At 38.6% G+C, this 21,499-nt stretch overlaps 1 protein-coding gene across 4 annotated transcripts in view; it reads left to right on the forward strand.

The window, feature by feature from the left end:
* SLC16A7 (solute carrier family 16 member 7) overlaps positions 1-21,499 on the forward strand; it is a 126,852-nt gene that overhangs the window by 19,616 nt on the left and 85,737 nt on the right. Inside the window, exon 1 of one of the 4 annotated variants that reach the window (XM_078376885.1) lies at positions 10,694-11,224. The exons of 2 other annotated variants lie outside the window; for them this stretch is intronic. The gene's annotated coding sequence lies outside the window, so the exon portion shown is untranslated. Of the gene's footprint in view, positions 1-10,693; positions 11,225-14,904; positions 15,101-21,499 lie in introns of those variants that run through there. One more of the 4 variants, XM_078376887.1, reaches the window with a different exon arrangement.

Here is a 21,499-nt window from a genome sequence, read left to right on the forward strand (position 1 = left end):
TGTTGCTTTTAAATGTGTTTTAGTATTAAATTTCATTTACTGGTTGTTGTGGGTTTTTTGGGCTCTTTGGCCGTATTCTGAAGGTTGTTCTTCCTAACGTTTCACCAGTCTCTGTGGCCAGCATCTTCAGAGGATAGCACTCATTTCATTTACCTTTTTAAATATAGTACTTGTATACTTTTTATATACACATACTTTAAATATTTAATATAATATTTGTATACTTACTGTTTTCAGCTTTTAAGTATTGTCTTTTCAATAATGTAAGCTGTCTTGGGTCCTCTTAAGGGGAAAGATGGGGTAAAATACTTTAAATAAATAAATATTACAGTAATTATTATAAACAGCTTTGAACATAATATTGTAAAAGGGCAAAGAGGAGATAACTGTTCTAACCATGTCTGCAAATAGCTTAGGTGTTGTTCCGTTCCATGTCAATGAACTTGTCCATTTACATGGGACATTTACATGTGATATAAACAGCATACTGTAGTTTATATCACAGATGATTTCATGTCCACGTTTTGCATCTCCTGTTCTCTCTGCCAAATTCTGAGAAAGATGTCTAAAATACTGACATTTGGGACTTTTGAAATGTGGCCGTGGCCATTTCACTTGACTGTCAGTTGTAATGAGTGAGTGAGTAGTTGAAGAAAACTGCTGAAGAAAATAAAGCATAAAACTCTGCAAGAAAGAAGAAAACAGGAACGGGGTGGTGGTGGAGAGAACATATGATATGTGTGGTGGGAATGAATATGAAGGGAAACAAAAATCTAACAGTATGGAAAACTGTGTACCCAGAGCTTGAAAATATAACATTTTTTGAACTGCAGCTTGCAGAAGTCCACAGTTAGTGTGGCCATGGCCATAACCAGCTATTGAATTCTGGCAGATATAGTCCAAAAAGTTACATTTCCAATCTCTAGCTATGCCACATCCACTTGGGAAAGCCTCTGACAGAACATGTTTAGGAGGATAAGAATAAAAAAACCTCTGTGACATTGTAAAACATAGCAGGTTTAGTTACCATTAGCGTTGTGTGCAAGTCCCCTCACTTGATATGTAGGCAAGTTTGGGCCTGATTCTGCTTGAGTTTGTGGCCCAAACTATTTGATTTGTGCCCTGATTCCAAATTATTTTGGAAGGTCAGTTTGTTGGAAAACCAAATCAACTGTAACCATTTTCTTGTTTCTGCACTGAGGGATATGACGTTTAGAGACATGATGAACCCTGAAGAAGGGAACAAATGACAAAATCTCGGCTAACTTGTATATCAGGCACCTTTAGAATTAGCCATTTTTAAAGGGGGGGGGAAGAAAAAGGACTGAAACATTTGTGTCCATCTCAATTAATTTGTATGCCTGTGGAATTTAATTGTCATGTGTTATATTATAAAAATAATATTAAAACCATTTAAAATTTCACAGGCATATTTCTGGCTCTGTAATGTTATAAGACCAAAAATATTGGTCCTGACATGACATTTCATGTTGGTGCACAAAACCTTTCCACAGTGCAAATTATGCTGGAGGAGGGGAAAGCACATAAATGAGTTGTAACACTACCAATTATACCACCTGAAATTTCTGTAAGTGGTAAAAACTTCCTTTGTGGCATGTCTGGTAAAACAGACTTACTGGAAATATTTGCAGTGTTGGGAAACATCAACAGTTGATCTATGCAAGAGATGAAAATCTTTATCAAATATCTGGGTGGAGTTCTGAAGTTAATTACAAGGAGCCAAGTCATCTGCAGAAGGTTAACTCGGGTTCTGTTACAGGCTCAGAGCATTGCTTAATACTCAAGGTGTGCTTCAACAGCATTGCAAATGATAATCAGTGGCCAAAGACAAAAATATTTGTTTTTAATTCGTAATTCACTGCAATGGTGGACACACTGGCTGAAATTCAGTAGTAAGTTGCAAATAGAATAGGTTCATTCAATCAGTGGGAATCTGCTGAGTCAGCTCCTCCATAAATTTCATCAATGGAACTACTCTAGTTGTGACTTACTACTGTTGCTACAAATTATGCTGCATAAGTCTGATGATGTCATCAGCCACAGCAATTCTTCAGGAAGAAGATGTCTCTGATTTCTTCCACTGAAGCTCACACTGAGAATGTTTCATCCTTGGGAAGCTGTCGGGGTCCACAAAATGAGTGGTGCTTAATTAGTGAAAATTGCCACTCTCAGTAAAGTTATCCTCATGGCAGAAATTCACAGTAGTTAAAGAACCTTCCCTGATCCCATGGCCCCCATTGGCTTCCCAATGATGGAAGGGCTTCCATGGGAGCATTTGGACTTTTAGGAGATGAATTGGAAGTACTTAGTTCTTGCCCAAAAAGATAACTCTAGCTGAAGTTATAACTTACATGGAATAATTTATGCAACAGAATTTCAGCCTAAATATTTTACAGGAAAAAAGTGGTCCCAGCAAGTCAAGACAGAGGCTCAGAATCTTGTATTGTAATAAATTGAGGAGAATTTATCAGGATATGCCCAGATCTCTCTGTCTACAGAGCCCAGTTTTATGTCAGAGATGGGGCAGCTGGTGCAGTAGCCTTAGGGCTGATTAGCATGCAGCTCTTGGAGCCATTTTCTTTCCTGAAAGCATACACATGGCAAAGCATACACATGGCAAAGTAGTGAGAGCTATGATGCAGGCAGATGCAACATTGTCCCCCAAAAGTTGGGGCAAGACACCCCTGCACCATGGTTGGTGAGCCACCATGTGCCAAAGTCATATCAAAATGGATTACTCTGCAAGCAGGATTCTAGATTTCCTGTCAGATCAGGCCCACTGGTTTGACAGGCAGGCACCCTCATTTCACAGTTCAGAATTAAACAATAGGAATTAGATAAGATAAAATGGAGGAAGAATAAGTGGATGCATATACAATATGTGACCTCTATAATATATTGATAGAAAAGTGTTAAAGTTGAATTATGAGAAGAGCTGGTGATTTAGTTCCAGATTATTGTCACAAAAGGTATTTTATCTGCATTTTTACAAGAGGTTAGTGATGGGAAGGGTGGGTTTCCTGTAAATAAGGATTCTCATAATTCTTTAGATGTAAGCAGAAAGAATGATGATTTCTGGAATTAGACAACAATGACTGTTCCTTTCTGCTTCAATGAAAAAATGCCAGTTGTATAAGTTGACTCCTGCCAGGTTCATTAACCTCTGTGCCCCTCCCCCCATCAACCTACGGAGAAAGGAATTGTTTGTATTTGTTTTGCTAAAAGGGTGGACCCAAATTGTTGAGCTGAGTCCTGCTGTGGACGGAACTTCTTGTGTTTGGTTGAACTCCACCACCAAGGGCGATGCGCTTTTGCTCTTTTGAGTCTGTTGGGAGAAACCCCCTCTATTTATTTCCTCACCTGCATCAATGTTTATTTGGATCCTGCTGTGGAGAGAAATGGACTGTCTACTTCCTTGGCTAAGAGGAAGCCCTGAGAAACTGTTCACTCTCCAGAAGACAAATGGGCTTCTTTCAGATGTCTTTCTATTTGTTTTTCTTCTAGTTAATGGATTAGTGAGTCTCATGTCAAAGGGTTTATCCACTGGTGTGACCTTATTGCATTAGAAGGTGATAAAAGTAGAAAGAGGATGAGAGAGTGAGGAGGAAATAAAGAAATAAATGGGATTGCATATTGATAGTAGGAGATCAAATTTCTTCACATGGTTTCTTACTTAACTCTGCTCTGTAAAACATGTACAACATGGTGTAATTTCATAGATAAGAACTAGTTCAAGCATTATATTATCCATTTGTTGAAATGATGGTTTCACTATTAGTGAGTAGTTAAGTACTTGCAAGGTCTGTGAACTTTTCTATAACATCAGCTTTGTTATGTCTGAACTGACAACAATGGCCAATGGCAGTCATAAGTTGTCAAGGAAGACTGAAATCAGAATTAGAAACTTACTTCGTTTGGAAGCTTAATTATGGTTAAAGATAATTATGACTCATGCTAGATTAATTCTAACATTGAAACATAGAAGTAGCTAAAATGGGATGGGTCAAAAAGGATGGCACATAGTAATGTGAGATATGTACAAATCCATGAACTTTGTCTCACCAAACTTTTACTGTACCTCGTAGCATGATGTCTGAAATAAATATGAGCTATTGTGCTTGTGATGCCTTACAAATTTCATTTCAGATACAAATTACATTATGAAAAAATCCAGTACTAAATACAATAATCTGAAGAGTTGGCTGCAAGGCATTAAATTTCCAATCACTGTCCAAATACACCCTAAACTTTACCATGTTTCATGTTTCTAAAGCTGTAAGTTTCAGGTTTTCAGGTAATTTTAATTACTTTACTTAATCAACTAATCTTTTCACATTTTCATCAGAGGAAAATAATTTTTAAGAGCATTTCTTCACTTTTAAATTATGTATTATGTTGCTCTAGGTGATCTTAGAATAGAGAAAAGTTGTTTGTATTTGCTAAACATGGCTAGCTTACCAAATTACTAAAATATGCACATTTCTTCATTGAGAGGATGAAATACAAGAGTTAAAAAAAAGGCTGAAATCCTGAAACTAGGAAGTTTGTCTACCTGAGCCTGACTACCTGACTTTGAAGACTTAATTCTTAAAAGACTGGATTTGAATTCTTATGTATTCAGACATCTTAATACTGAATTTGAACTGCTACCATTTTTTTCCTGATTGGCTTATTTTTATTACTTGAACATAGTTGTCATTTTTATGCTGTAATTGCATGGGTATATTGAATTGCAAATGGGAAAGAATCTTACTTAAAGTTTTTTTTTTAATATTTTGTTGTATTCAGTCTGGAAAGTACTTGAGATTTCAAAAGATTGAACCCAAAAGAAGTGGATATATTTGCCTATCTCTGTCTTAGTAAAAGGATCCTTTGATACACATCAAGAAGTGAGTCCATTAAATAGCAGCTGTTTGGTTCAACCCCTAAAATGGCATGCCTCAAATCCCAGGAAATCTTAGACTATGGGAGAGGTCGTGAGCAAGGTTTATCATATTCTAAGGCTTCTGCTCTCATCTGCTTATTTTTTCAGCCCCTGCCTATAGGTATTGTCTGAGAATTTCATGCTGCGATGTGCAAATAGTGCCTATAAATGTTTCTGATTGTATCTCCCTTGTTAAGGACTGTTGCTTGCCTTATAAACTTCAGCCAAGATGAAGCCTGCTTAAAATGATGACCTGTGACTAGTACAGGTTATCTTGACTTTGTTTTGTCTCAGTGACAGTCTAAGCAGGTTATCTAGACACTTCTCTGTGTTAGTTCTCAAAACACTCAGTCCTGTCACCATAATACCATGTCCCATCTTGATGATATGCTTATTGCTGTGAAATTGTTGTTGATATTTTTAATTGTTTTTATTCTATTTTGTTGTGAGTCGCCCAGAGTAGACGCAGTCTAGAGGGGTGGGATACAAGTTTAATAAAATAAATAAAAAATAACAGCTCTGTCACTGTAAAAAGGCAGCTCAGATTCTTGTCCCCTGGGTTCTAGTTTTTGAGGGGAGGAGATTTAATGATTTGTAAGGAAGCTACTGAAGCCTGTTGGTATACCATTGGTTACTATCCTATTTGTTTAGATTCCTGAGGTAGCTGCTATCTGGATTCTTGGTAAATTCAGAGACATTGTGATGAAATGAAGTCCTTAATATATACGTTGTTTATAATGGTACAGAGGTTAAGTACTTAGTAGGTGCTGTGCAGGACTTTGCATGCATATTTGGGAATGGCTTCTGTGGATAAAGACTACATAAGTAAAGAAGATTGTTGAGCTCTGTGCTGTGATTTTGTGTTCTTTCTGGCATAGATTCCTTTCATAGTTCTCTCCACCCCTGATAATTATGTGCTTACAATTATTATTATTATGCTGGATGTTCTGAAGGGATTCATTTTATGATCACATAACAATAGAAAATGAAATGCTCTCTATCTTTTAAAGTTTAACCTTTGTCTTACTTAATATACTCAAGCATTTTGTTATTAAACACTCTTGACGCCCCTGTCATGTCTTATTGCTCAGTCCTGGCATTGCAGTTGTTATCTAAGCCAATAAATCTTCAGCAGTTTGTCTTAGAGGTGTGTGTAAATAATTCATTGAACAGTTCTTTGTTCAATAAGTGTTGTCCTCTTTTTAAAAAATGATGAGACTAATCCTTGCAAAGCTTCTCAGTCGTAATTCTCTGATTTCTATTGCAAGGGTTTTCCCCACAAGGAGTAAACTCATATTTCAAGTTCTTCCCAAATTCATGGAGAATATTTCCAAAGAGGTTTTGGTATTTAATTTGAATTCTAGTAGTTTTGTATGTTTGTTGTGGGTTTTTGGGCTGTTTGGCCATTTTCTGAAGGTTGTTCTTCTTAATATTTCGTTAGTCTCTGTGGCCGGCATCTTCAGAGGACAGGAGTAACACTCTGTAGTCTGGTGCAGTTTGTTTGGGAGTTGAGTATTTATAGCTGTTGGATCAGCTTTGTCCTTTTCAGGAGATAGGATGATTATGGTGATCAGTGTGTTTTTGTTGTGGGTGTATTGTTGTGATATGGAGGAGAGATTATCTGTCACTCTGATTGATGGGTGTCATTAGCTGGTCTTTTGTGTGTAGTGATTGCCGGTCCTTATGGCTGGGTGGAGTTCGCTAACCTTTTGCAGGCTGTATTTTTCAGTGCTGGGAGCCAAGCTTTGTTGAGTTTTAGACTTTCTTCTTTTTTGTTGAAGCTCTGCTGGTGTTTGTGGATTTCAATGGCTTCCCTGTGCAGTCTAACATAATGATTGCTGGTGTTTTCCAGTACTTCTGTTTTTTTAAATAGAATTTCATGTCCAGCTTGTTTCAGGGCATGTTCAGCTACTATCGATTTTTCCTGTTGTTTTAGTCTGCAGTGTCTCTCATGTTCTTTGATTCTGGTGTGGATGCTTTGTTTTGTGGTCCCAATATATACCTGGCCACAACTGCAAGGTATCCGGTATACTCCTGCAGTAGTGAGGGGGTCCCTTCTGTCCTTTGCTGACTGTAACATTTGTTGTATTTTTGTGGTGGGCTTTAATACAGTTTGTAGGTTGTGTTTTTTTCAAAAGTTTCCCCATGTCCGTGGCCCCTTAAATGTATGGCAGAAATAGTTTATTTGTGAGTGGCTGTTTTTCCTCTTCAGTTTGGTGTTGTTTTCTTGGTTTGACAGCTCTTATGATTTCATTTTTGGAGTAGCTATTTGCCTGTAGGGCCCAATTCAGATGGTTGAGTTTGGTGCTGAGAAATTGAGCTTCACAGTTCCAATTTGCATGGTCTACCAGTGTTTTGATTATGCCTCTTTTTTGCTATGGGTGGTGGTTGGGGTTTTTGCATAGGTACTGGTCTGTGTGGGTGGGTTTTCTGTAGACCTTGTGTCCCAACAGGAGGTCAGTTTTGCGTATGACCATGACATCTAAGAATGGGAGTTGGCCCTCTATTTCTTTTTCCATGGTGAATTGTATATTTGGGTGCATGCTGTTGAGATGGCTTAGAAATTCTTCCAATTTTTCTTCACCATGGTTCCAAATTGCGAAGGTGTCATTCACATATCAGAACCAGACTGTGGGTGCGAAATGTACTGAAGCCAGGGCCTGTTTAACAAAATGGTCCATCTAGAAGTTTGCTATAACTGGGTGGAGGGGGCTCCCCATGGCCACTCCATCTGTCTGTTCATAGAATTCATTATCCCACTGAAAATAGCTGGTCGTTAGGCAGTGTTGGAAAAGGGCCTGATGTCTTCTGGAAAGATTTGCTGGATGAGTGTCAGAGTGTCCTTTATTGGTAGCTTAGTGAATAGGGATACTACATCAAAGCTGATCAGTCTCTAGCCAGGGTTGAGTTTTAGGGTGCTGATCTTGCTTATGAAATGCCCCGAGTCTTTGATGTAGGATGAGGTTTGTCCAATGTGAGTCTGTAGGAGGGTGGTGAGGTACAGTATTTGGCTAATTCATATGTTGGGGAGCCGATGACACTTACAATGGGCCTGAGTGGGATTGAGTCCTTGTGGATTTTGGGGAGTCCGTTTAGTCTTGGTGGGAGAGTTTCTGTCTTGCAGAGCCATTTAAATATGTTGAGGTGCAGGGAGAAACTCCTGATCAGCATGTTTGTTTGTTTTGTGATTTTGTTAGTTGGGTCCCGTTTCAGTTTTCTGTAGGTGGTGGGGTCTAGAAGTTCCCTGATTTTGTCCTTGTATTCTTCTGTTTCTATGATTACTGTGGTGCTGCCTTTGTCTATTGGCAGGATGATGATGTCTGGGTCTGAGTTCAGGGACTTGATAGCATTTCTCTCCTTTCTTGTTATGTTGCTTTTGGGGGTGGGGGTTTGCTTTTCGTAGGATCCTAGTCACGTCACCTCTTATTTCTTCTGCTTTTTTTCCTGGAAGATGATATAATGCTGATTCCACGTTGGCAATGATGTCTTCCACAGGAATTTTATTGGGTGTGACTGCAAAATTTCCTCCTTTGGCTAAGACTGAGGTTTCTTCTGGGGACAGTTGGTGTTCCAATAGGTTGATGATGATGCACGAGGTGTCCAGTGTAGATAATTCCAGTTCCATTGAATGATGAATATGGAATTGCAATGTTGGATCTTACCCTGTGTTCCTTAAAGCGAAGGGACATCAGTAATTGGGCTAGAGAGACCTTCTTTGAGAAGATGTTCCATATTCTCAACGTCAGAGCAGAGAAGCTCTTGTGCCTTTTGCCTATCTATTATCCCTCAGGTAGTGTCGATATTCATCTTCAGTTGTTTGATGACCTGATCCCAAACAGTTAGGAATTTTAAACTCAGTAGTTTATGTCCATCCTGAAAAGGTAATGTTATAATCCAAGATGGTATAATGCAGAAATGTTATTTAATCTGTTGGGCCTACTTAACAACCTTGTAGCTTCCTGCATTTGCCTTTGAAGACAATCTGGATGCTTCACCTGGTTCTGTCTGTTGGACCTAATTAAAAACCTAGTAGGTGCAGTTAGAACCAGTTGAAGCTTCCAAATTGTCTTCAGATACAGGTCCATTTAAGAAGCATTTTGGTGGTTTACTCTCAATACTTGATACTTTTCAGTCATCATTGTGTTGTTACAAATCAAGGGTGGTGGAATTTGCCACAAGGTTTCTGTTTTCAGGCACAAGGAATTATGGCAGAAGGAAAATAAAGCAGGAGATGTGGAACTCTGAAGTAGTATAAGCGACAATCTGTTTCTTCTTTGTAAAGAGTAAGAATTGTTGTATTGTTCTTATTGGATGGTATCGACTTCGCAACAGATACGCTTTCAGCTAACTGCCCTCCTATAAAGGCTAGAATGTTTTATGTAGTGTACTTATTTTTGGCACTAAATGCTGTTAAAATACTCCAAGTACTTCAACTCTTATAGAAAACCTGTCTGAAAGTATAGAATTGATGACCCAGTTCTGTCCCATGAAGAATCTGAAATGGCAAATTTTCTGTTGTTGAGATGCAAGTTAGAGATGGATATTTCTCCTCTGTTTGCCTATATATGTAACAAGAAATGCCAGCCAACTGCTTCCTAAGGCATAGGAGTAAATGAAAACCTATCCTAATTAAGGTACAAAATTATCCAAGGCCAACCGAACTGCTTTGATAGATGATACAGAAAAATCCACCAAACATATTTCTTCCTACTCTCAAATAACTTAATTTCTTGCCATTGAATGATACTGAAAAAATTGTGAAATGGCTGCCTCACTCTGCCATATGTTAGGCATGAGAATGCTGTGCTACTCTTCAGAGTGGTATGCTGTCCATGAGGTATAGAGTTAGACCTAAGAGGCCAAATTGTGAATCTTATTCTTTTATATCTGTTCTAGCAACTAGTGTCATGCCTTTGAACTACGGAATAGCTTTCCCAGTAGTGCAGCTATATAACAATCTGGTGTTCTTTCCATGCTAGGGCCTCTGAGCCCCTTTAGAGGAAAGATGTGTAGAAATCTTGTGAATGTCTAATTTATGGTCAAGACAGGCTGTTCAATATTGCTCAACTGCTGTGGGAGTTTTCACTTTCCAGCCTGAGAGTGTATTTTGTGTAATTGTGCAAAATGTCCCTAAAGCGTTTCTGAAGCTAAGCACACACTCACAGCAAGCTTAAAAGCAAATCCTGATGAATCAGAGTGAAACAGACAACTCATCTCATGTATCTACTGTGTAAAAAGGCCATGCTTGTGTTGTTTCAAGGTTTACAATTTTTACACAATTATGTGAAACAAACAAAGAAAGAAAAACAATCCCACAGATGCCTAATTTTTCTTTAAGATGATAAAAAATGCCTTGTCCTCCTGCCAAGAAGAATTTATGAAATTTACCGTAAAGAAATAAAAATGAACAAAGATGTGACTTGCATCCTTAGCATGGTACTGAGTTTCAGCAGCATTTTTTCCCATTGTTACCTTATATATTTGACATCACATCCTCCAGCATTGTTACCTTTGTTCAATGGATATTGTTTTCTAGAAGTTATAATTTTCTTCATAACCTCAGTCCATGAATAGGAACAGATTTAGAATGACACAAGCCCTTTGTATTGGAAAGTTCACTTATGCAAAATGTTTTGAACAAGATTTGTTTATGTAAAAGATTTGTTTCTCATCCTATTCACTTTCAAATATCTGGGCAGAACAGTCTAGTTTTCTTATGAAGTCTTGCCCAGAGAGCTGTTAAATTCTCAGATAAAAATATTACCTTGCCTGAGACCTTGCAACCCTGGAGGATGTAATGCCAGTTATATAAGGAAATAAAAATTCATTTTATTTCTGTGTGCAGCTAAGGTTATAAAATTTGTTTTCCATGTCATTTCTGCATGCAATTTCATTGCTTTCTGGACTGATGATATTCTAAAAGGCTGAATCAGTCTTCTTGTAAGCATGGTGAATCAAATTATTTTAAAGAAAGAAACTGATAGAACTGAAAATTCTTTCAAAAACAGGAGCAGTTCTCTCTTTTTCTCAAATAAGTACTTTTCATAAATGATGAGTGTGTCTGAAGTATTGTTTAATAATAATCTGCATAATCATCAGCACACAAGTAATTTGAGATGCTCATCCAGTTTGGAATTGGTGGTCCAAAATAAACAATCAAACAGCATGGTTTTTAACACCAACCAATCAGGATCAAAAAAGGGCTTTAAATACTCAAACTGTAAAATCTCTATAGCCACAAGAGTTAATTACTGTATTTGGATACAGATCTTCTGTCAGGTAATCCACCTCTTTGTCTTCCTGTTTTATTTGAAAATAACAGATAATATGGGATCTTGTAAATGGACATGAATAAATCTAATAAATCTAATAAATAAATTCAATGAGTACAGGCTGCTTTGTCATATTAATGTGATTATTACCTTGTAAGTATTGCATATATGTGCTAGACGTGTTAGGTTTTATGTATGTCTACCCTCAGACACATTGTTTTTTAAACTGGATTTAATCTTCATTAATTCCACATAACTGAGTTTAAATCAAATGCAGCACTGTTACAGATGACAATAGAAACCTGTATAAGAATAACTGTAAGTGGAAATGAAAGATCTAACTAAGAATGTGCATGTCTTTTTCCCACTTAGGTTTTGTTTTTGCTAATAAATTGATGTAGGCTGTGGTTTTATAAAATGACTTATACTTTCATTGGATCTTGAAACTGGCAAGATTTGACTGCTTTATTAGTTAAGAAAAACCTCTTCCAAAATGAGAAAACTTGATCATTTTCATGAAAGCTAATTACTATGCAGAAAAAATATCATAAATTAATTGACCTCTATCTGTTTCATCAAACTGGCAGTACCTTTGAGTAATTAATGGAACTCTACATGGTGTAATGATGAAATGTCTGTGTAATTCAGTAAAGGCTTGAGTTGCTAAATGCATCAGTTAGGCAGGGGTTTATTTAATTCCTTCTTTGCTTATTCCTGAAACCAGCCTCTACCTTTGTTTGCTTCATGGTTGATTAAAACATTGTAAGTTTCAAGAACTAGATAGAGACTTTTTAAAAATTCTGAAATTGAACATGAGACAGAAGCATTCTGAATTTCACAGAGTGGTTGCAAGTTCTGTTTAGTTGGTACTGCTGCTGCTAATTAACATTTACAAGAGGTCTAATGCCATTTGGTGCATTGTTACAAATTGTACAAGACACAAAACATGTCATTAATAAAGTAATACCTTGTTTATTTAAGAAATAAAAGACTATTCCAAATGTAGCCTGAGCACATGTTTGGCAATTGTTTTTGTCCTTACCATCCAATTTTGCACACTGAAACTTTTTTTAGATTAGATTAACTAAGCATTTTTGTAGACACAGTAAAATCTAATGTGTTGCGTGCTTAATTAATGCAAGTTGGATAGAAAGGACAAAGCAGGCATGATAATGTGTGTCAGGTGAGAATGATAAGGCAAAACTGATATAATGTGAGGACAAAAAATGGAAAGTGATATGGACAAGTTGGTTGGTGTAGGACAGTAAAAGCATGCAAAAAGAAAGATGGCTAGGCTTGAAAGATGTTCATTTGCTTCACAGAGAAGTGAGGGATTCCTGATTCAGGACACTAGAAATGAATGATCTTTTATGAAATCATCTGCTTGTTTACTTTTTAAAGTGCCTAGTTAAACAGATGCACCTTAAGGTGAGAAGCCTGACATGATATCTAGCACAGTCAACACTGTCTCCACAATTCAGAAGCCCATGTGCATGTATAAGTACATATAGAGCAAAGATCTAGTGATCATTGTTGTAGTGTCCTCTTGCTTCTGAAAGAATTGGTGATTCCTTTTCCTCCTCCAGTCTCCCAGGCACCCAAAAACCTATTTCAGAGTGCTGGGAAACCCTATGGAATAGGTTTCTGACACCACAGACAGCTGCTGAAGGAAGAAGAAGAGAAGAAAGTCCCAAGACCATTGGCATTAAATACTGAAATGAGCTATTAGATTTTGACCAGAAGGGTTAAAAATTATCAGAGGACAAACTATATATTACCAATAGCTTGTCATTAGAAATTAGAAATTTGTTAGTGTTCTATAGCTGACATTCAGGTAAAGCTGCCTAACTGAGTAGTTACTATTCAGTAAACCACCATTGCAGCTTGTTCATCAAGGGTCTCTGTAGATGCTGCAAAAGAGAAGCCAGAATCCTTTCCTTGTACATTTGTGTAAGGGCAATTGCACTACTGGTAGGGGCTATCTGTAATGTGACAGTCATTGTTTGGTTGCACAATCAAGTGTGTGAGTGAGTGTGTGATTGTGAAAACCATTCATGCAGTTGCCATCACACATGTGGTTCTAGGATTTTGGCCACAGAGATTTGTCAGAATGCTTCTGTTATATGCCAGCAAAATCAGGTAGCTGGACAGGGGACAGATTCTATTTTGTCTTCAGTGTGGAAGGGATTGTCATTCTCGAATTGGCCTTCTCAGCCACACTATACACTGTTCCAAGTCCTCCTACAGAGCATGTTACCATAGCCTCTTGAGACTGAAGGATGCCTAATCTAAAATCTGTTACATGGCTGCCATGCCACGTATGTGCTAGAAACTACATGTCACAGTGGCCTAACTCAGGATCTTATTGGCTAAACTTTGTTGCATAGCTATACAAAAGAAGTATATTTTAGAGGCAAATTGCTATAAGTTAAGAAATCTCCATAGGCATTATCCATTGCATACTGAGCCGCATAACTTGGCATGCAACAGACAGTTTGGCTGTTATGGAATATTGTTTGACCCATTGACTAAAAAATTGGAAGCAGTGATAGAATTGTATACTCATTGTATGATTTTTTAATGTTGTTAGCCGCCTAGAGTGGTTAGATAGGCGGGATATAAATAAAATAAAATAAAATAAATAAATAAATAACGTATAAAGGTAAAGGTTCCCCTTGACATTTTTAGTCCAGTCGTGTCTGACTCTAGGGGGCGGTGCTCATCCCATTTTCAAGCCGTAGAGCCAGCACTTGTCCAAAGACAGTTTCCATTGTCACGTGGCCAGCGTGACTAGGGACCGCCGTTTTCCCTTCCCATCGAGGTGGTACCTATTTATCTACTTGCATTTACATGCTTTCAAACTGCTAGGTTGGCGAGCTGGGACAAAGCGACAGGAGCTCACTCTGTCACATGGATTCGATCTTACAACTGCTGGTCTTCTGACCCTGCAGCACAGGCTTCTGCGGTTTAGCCCACAGCGCCACCACGTCCCTCTTAGGCTAACATATAAACCTGTGTAATTTGGTTGTATGTTTACATATAAGTTTACATATAGATGCAGATGTACGGATTTTTTTAAAAAAAAATGTATCCCAAGGCTGATGATTTTTAGAGATTAACAAAGGAATTGTAGAGAGCATTACTAGTTCTAGGTAAATGTTGAGTACAACAGATTTTTGTAAGGCTACCCTGGTGTTTGATGAAATTCTTGCATAGAATACTGGAGTAGGGTGGATTTTGGTCTGACTTAGAAAGGTATCTTGATATTCTGTAGTGATTTTGGCTATTTCCTTAACTGTTTGAAAACTGTGAGTGTATATTAAACCATGCAACAGATTTCCTATAGTTTCCTACCATAGTGTGCTTGTTTCCAAGGTGTCTTCAACTGGCACACTAATTTTTCCTGACAGCATGGAAAACTAGTACAGTATATCTTTGGTGTACTAGTTTTTCACGTTGCCCTATATGCGGTTCCTGAAACCTGTACTTGTTTAATATTCCCTTTGCTCTTAGTAGTATCTGAAAAGGGGCTTTAGAAGTAGAACATTGATTGAGTTGCCAGGATCCCTTCCAACAGCCAAAGAGAGAAGGGAAAACTGAGAATAAGAGATTTTCTTTTCTAACTATTCTCTAGTGCCCTGGGTAGGCTCACAGGAAGGAAACAGCATGTTTAACCTATTTAAGACTAGACACATTGGGATGGGCCAAGAAGGCACACAGTGAACAGGAAAACTGCAATAAAATAAAAGGAGTGCAATTGCTTTATGGTGTTGGTGCTGAGCTGGCAATCCATCTTTTATCTTCTGTGCAAGGAAGCTAGAGAGAAAATTAAATCCATTGCTGGATCACAGAAAAAGACCAAGTGGAAAGCCAAAGAGGAGTGGTAAGCATGAACAATCTGGAGAGGCTGTGGAATGTTTAAAATACGGAACGAATATTCCTATTTCCGATTGACTTTTCCCAGGACATCCCCTTTGGGGAAGTAGTTTAATGCCATACTGCATTAAAGGATTAGTATAACCTAGAGATGGATTTTGAATACTTGAGGTCCCAGTGACTAATGCTAATAATTGTCTGAATGACATTGTTCCATGGAGATGGATGAAAGAGTGTGAGGAAATGGAACGGGGAAGGACATAACCAAAAATGTGTGAGACACTTGGGAGTCTTACATGACAGTGTTTTACATGCTATCCATAATTATCTAATATTTTTATTGAGCTTTTTTATTTGACAGCTCAGACTTCTTTTAACATTATATCCAGTGCATTCTGGGAGTTGTAGCCCAAAAATAACATTTCCAAATAGGAATAATCTTATCGAACCCAATGGACCTTACTTCTGAGTAGATGAGCATACAGTTCCACTGTAATAAATAGCACAGAGCATTTATAACACAGCAGTTGTTAAACGCAATGTGCACTTGGGTGATTTTTATCTGATAGAAATTCAGTAGCAATTAACTTATACTGTCTAGTGTGGTGCACTTAGTGCTATAGTGCCACCCTTTGAATGTAAAGCATCACTCCATTTTATTTTTCCCTCCTTCTGGAAACTGAAATTATTCTAATGTTAATTTCAGTTTCCAAAATTTAAAGCTACGATTCTAAACATACTAACTTAGAAACAGAAAAATCTTGTCAGCTATCCAACAAACTGCAACAGAGCACAGACAGAGTTCTGATTCCTGTCCTCTGAAGATGCTGGCCACAGAGACTGGCAAAACGTTAGGAAGAAAAACCTTCAGAACACGGCCAAACAGCCCGGAAAACCCACAACAGCAATCTATTTTAATGTTGTTCATTAAATTAATAATGCATTTAAGGCTGCAATTCTAAAACATACAAACTTAGAAATAGATAAATCTTGTCAATTTGCATGATTACACACTCATTATTGCTGTGTTCTTTTTACTGTATATGACAAGATTACGAAAATATAATAGTAAGGATGAGGGTGGGGGAAAGACACCAAGCAGGGTTTGCTGAACAAAAGATTTACACTGGGAACTTTATAGATAGTTTTTACGGTGCTTTATTGTGTGAAGCAATTGTTTCTTACTACTTTCATTGTTACCAAAATGCAGTAATATATCCTTCCTTGCTGAGAATGCTTCAGAGTTGAACAGTTCAAATAAAAATAATTTTACTTTTGTAAATAACTGTTGATTTAACGGGTGTCTTTGGGGGAGTCTTTCAAAGTTCCTCGCTTCCTCCTAAAACCAGTAGTCCATGGTCTTTGAAGAATACAAGAAGCCTATATGTCCTAGCAAGATTAGGCTAAAAGTAGATAAGAACATGATTGTAGAGTCTGCATGCAATTATTTGTATTCTGTTTTATAAACACAAGAATGTTCCCTTTTTAAATATCAATGTCTATACTACATTCAGCAGGAAAGAATGGCTTGGCTGCAATAAGATTGTTAAAATGATGGTGTCATCAAAAAGGGATGGTGGCTTGGAATGGCAAGAAGGAGCCTGAGGCAGGTTATTGGGAGCACATCTACATTACAGAGGTTTTTTTCATTTACTGTTTAGAGAGAAGAGAAATTTTTCTACTGAAAAATGGAACCCAAGGTGACTTAGAAAACAGAAAGAAATCAGAAAGAAATTGGAATTGCATTCCACCGTCTGGGAACTACACAGAAGGCACTTTCTCATGCGCTTGTTAGACACGACTCTGAAACTGCTGGTGTTTTTAAGAGAGCCTCTTTTGAAGATCTTAAAGTCTGAACAGGGTTATAAAGAAGTAGGAGATTTCTTAGATGACCAGGCCATAAAGCCATTTAAAGATCTGAAGGTTAAAACCACACCTTGAATTGGGCCCAGTAAGCAACTGGCAACTAGTGAGGTCAAATGATAGCACTGTGCACCAGTTTGCAGCCTAGCTTCTGGACGTTGCTCCAATTGAAAATCCTAGACCCTCTTCCAGTTAGCATTACAGTAGTCAAGACTTGATGATGTTGCTAAGCCATGTCAGCTCAGGGAAAGTTGTAGCTAACATAGTTGGTGGAGATGTGCAAGGGCACACCTTGTCACTGCTGGATCCACCTGGAACTCCAGGGACTGTGCAGAGTCAAGGAGCACTCCCAGGCTATAAACCTAATATGTTAGGAACAGCAGAAACACTTCTAAAATTGGGTTGAACCCAGAATCCCAAATCTGACATTCTGCTGACCAGCAACACCTCCATCTTGTTAGGATTTAATTTGCCTACTCTCATCCAGTCCATTGTTGGATTAGGGTGCAATATACAAGGGTCCTGATTGCTTTCTTGGTGTTGAGTGACAAGAAGCAGTAGAAATGGATTCATCAGCATATTGATGGCACCTCACTCTAAAGCTCCAAATGACCTTTTCAAGTGAATTCATATCAATTATAGATAATAAAGGGGATAAGGTGGAATCCTGAGGGATGCTGCAGACAAAAGGTGATGGTGTTGAACAGTGCTTCCTCAACATTATATTTTGTGCACATCATGACAGGAAGGATTGGAACCACTGTAATACAATATCCAACATCCAACCTAGCCAGAAAATCCACTAGGATATCATGGTCAGTGGTACCAAATGCAATTGAAAGTTATAGGAGGACAAATAAGGTGGCACTCCCTCTATCAAGTTCCCAGTGTAAGTCACCTAGCAACACAACCAAAGCATTCTCAGTTCAATATCCTGGCTGAAAATTTGATTCAAATGGGTCCAGATAATCAGTATCATCCAGGAGAGCTGGATGTTAGCCGAATGTGGTAAATTGATATTTGCCTATAATTAATCAGAACGTCAATGTTTACATTGGCTCTCAATACATAACTCTGTAAATGGAGAACTCTGACACATTACTTAATGGAGATAAGGTGAAGATCTTTGACCCAAAGGTTTTTAGAAGTTCAATATAAGGAGACATTTTTGGTTTTGGAATCAAGCAGTAGATGGAGGCTTTTCCCTTTTTCCCATCTCAGTAATATCTGGAGGACACAATGAGATGATTGACTTGCAAGGCTAAGAGGAACTTAAGAGTTCTGGGCAAGGGAAGTGTTCTGTGACAGCAGGTTCCTTTCAAGTCCCCGTTGCTTGAACCATAAGAGACTGGGCGTTATTTAGGACGTTGGGGTGATAAAAGCTACAGGGTTCAAACACATTCACATATAGTCACATAAAACACAAGACTGTACCAAAAAGCTGAAGATAAATAGTGCTTATTTATTTCTCTTCAAACTGTTGCCTCCAACATCTCACCTGCCTTTAAAATCCATTGTGAAATGTCAGTGCAGACTGAATAAAATTTAAGGACTTTTGTATTCAGAGAAAGCCTTCTCAAATGTCATTATGCTTCGAACATTCTGACCCCCAAATGATTTGCACAGTTGCCATCCCTACATGTTTATTTTTAAAATGTGGGTCATATTCATTAAATATTGCTGTATGAAACTTTGCTTTTAAATACACTACAGATAATTCCTAACCTACTATTAAGCATTCTGTTCTGCAAAAAGGTCAGGGACAATGCTCAAATCCCTGTAACATCCTTTTTGAAGCCATCACACCTCCATTTTGATACAAACACCTCCATTGTCAGGTGACAAATGTTACTGAGAATTTTTTATGGGCATGTTACAATTCTTGAGTTTTGCCTCTTGGTCTACAATTGGGCAGATTTTATTACAATAATTTACTTTGTAAAACTGGTTTCTCACAATCTGTTAATTAAATTTGTATTTTGAGTAAATGTATCCAAAATGTTTATGCCCCCCAAAAAGAAAGGGATGATGAATTATCTTTTTGTGTACATTTCTTTTTCTTTCTTTTGTTTTTGGATTTTCATTTTATTTTATTTTTTGTAATAATTTAAGTGTCAATAATCTGGAATTTGGTGTGATTCTATCAAAAAGGAATTAGTTGCAGTTATAGTTGCACGGTCCTAAAAAGTAATTGGTTGCAAGTTTAGTTCCAAATTTTAAGTAAAATCTAATTATTTACTTTGCACTTTCTCAAAAGTAACCAAAATAGTTTTCATGTATTTTTTTTTAAAATCTGAATCCCATGACATGAGGCAAAGCACAGTGTTAGCCAACCCTTGGACTATGTGGTACTCTTCTTCCACCTTCCTGTAGATTGAAATATATCTGAGAAAATATAGAACTACACCACAAAAAGCATGAAATTGTCCCTTTTAAAGTTACGTTCATAATATAACTTAAGTAATATTCCAATCATTGGAAAATCTTTTGAGCTATGCAAATAACTGTAACATGCAAGAAAGAGAAAGTAAGATGGAAAAGGATCAGAAAATAAGGGAAGAATTAGAATATCCTTGATAGTAATAAAGAAACATAGGAGGACAGGATTTATTTTTATTTATTAAATTTATACCCCGCCCTTCTAGACCAAAGTCTACTCTGGGCGGCTAACAATAATAAACAACAACAAAAAACCAGTATAGTAAAATAAAAAAACAATAGTTCAAGATGGGAAAAATATTCAAGTGGTGACAGGAGGGAAAGCCTGCCTAAAGAGCCAGGTCCAACACCCAGTGAGGGAGCCAGACAGATCTCTGGGGGCAGACTGTTCCAAAAGCGATGGGCCACTGCTGAGAAGGCACAGTTTCTTGTTCTTTCTCTCTGGGCTTCCCTCGGCGTTAGGCCCCTCAGCCACCTTTCGTGGCTAGAACGAGTGATTCAGGAAGATCTAGGTGGGAGGAGGCATTCCGCTAGATATTGAGGTCCTAAACCGTTTAGGGCTTTATATGTCATCATTAATACTTTGAAATCAGTGTGGAAATGAACAGGCAGCCAATGCAAGGCAGCCAGAGTGGGGGAAATATTCTGATTTTTTTCTCATCCCACTGAGAAGTCTGACTGCCGCATTCTGCACCATTTGAAGGTTCTGCATCAATTTCAAAAGGTAACCCCACGTAGTCTAATCTTGAGACTACAAGCACATGGATCAGAGTGGTGAGTGCCCCAACATCAAGATAGGGGTGATCAAGATAGCTGGGCAATCCACCACAGATGGAAATAGGCACAGCAGACCACTGATGCCACCTGGGTTTCCATGGTGAGTGCCAGATCTAGATGGACCGCCAAGCTGCAAACCTCACTCTTCACAGTGAGAGTCACTCTCCCAAAAGAGAGGGAGTTTCCCAAATCATCGATGGAGGGGCCACCCGGCCTGAGGACCTCCATCTTGTCTGCATTCAGCCTCAGTTCATTCTCCTGCATCCATTGCAATACAACCTCCAGGCAGCGCTGAAGGGACAGAACGGCATCTACTGTGGTTGGAGAAAAGCAGATGTAGGGCTGGGTGTCATCAGTGTACTGATGGCACAAAGCCCCCACACCCCCTGATGACCCCTCCCAGCGGCCTCATGTAGATATTAAACAGCATTGGGGAGATAACTGAGCCCTGCGGAACCCCACAATTGAGTCTCCATGGGGCCGAAACACTCCCCAAGCTGTATTCCCTGAGGATGGTCCTCCAAGAAGGATGGGAGCCAGGCAAGTGCCTGACCACCGATTCCCAACTCAGAGAGCCTCCCCAGGAGGATACTGTGGTTGACGGTATCGAAGGCGGCTGAGATATTGAGGAGGAACAACAAAGACATTTGCCCCTGTCGGCCTCCCTCAGCAGGTCATCAAACAGGGCGACCAATGCCATTTCCGTACCATGGTGCGGCCTGAAGCCTGACTGGAATGGATCCAGGGCATTGGTTTCATCCAAAAGAGCTTGCAGCTGGTCAGCCACCACCCTCTCTACCACTTTGCTGAGGAAAGAAACATTGGCGACGAGCCTATAATTATCAATGTTGTCCGCTGCCAAACAAATTATTACCATGGCCCATTTGGTTGTTATAGGCCTGGCTGCTTTGATTAGCCAGGCCGGGCAAGGGTCAAAAGAGGAGGTGGTGGCATGACAGCGGTCAAGTGCTTTGTCCACAGTATCTGGCATCACAGGCTGAAAGAGATTGAGTCTCATCAGGCAAGGTGGAGTGCTGGACATCTCTTCTCAATCTACTGTGTTCAACAAGAAGCGAGTTCCTGGTGGATGGCCTCGACTTTAGATTTTAAAAATCCTGCAAATTGGTCAGGGGAAATACTAGTAGGAGGCCTATCACTAGATCAATTCCAGATAGATTGCGGACTATACGGCAAAGTTCTGCCTGCTGATTTGAAGCTTTGCTTATCCAGACAGCAAAGTGAGCACAACTGGCAGCCCTCACCTTAGTAAGGTAATGGTTAGTTGCGATCCTGACAGATTTCCGATTATAATCCATCGGTTTTCATC

The sequence above is a fragment of the Pogona vitticeps genome, chromosome 5 (assembly GCF_051106095.1).
Source record: "Pogona vitticeps strain Pit_001003342236 chromosome 5, PviZW2.1, whole genome shotgun sequence".
In the NCBI taxonomy this organism is placed as follows: domain Eukaryota; kingdom Metazoa; phylum Chordata; class Lepidosauria; order Squamata; family Agamidae; genus Pogona; species Pogona vitticeps.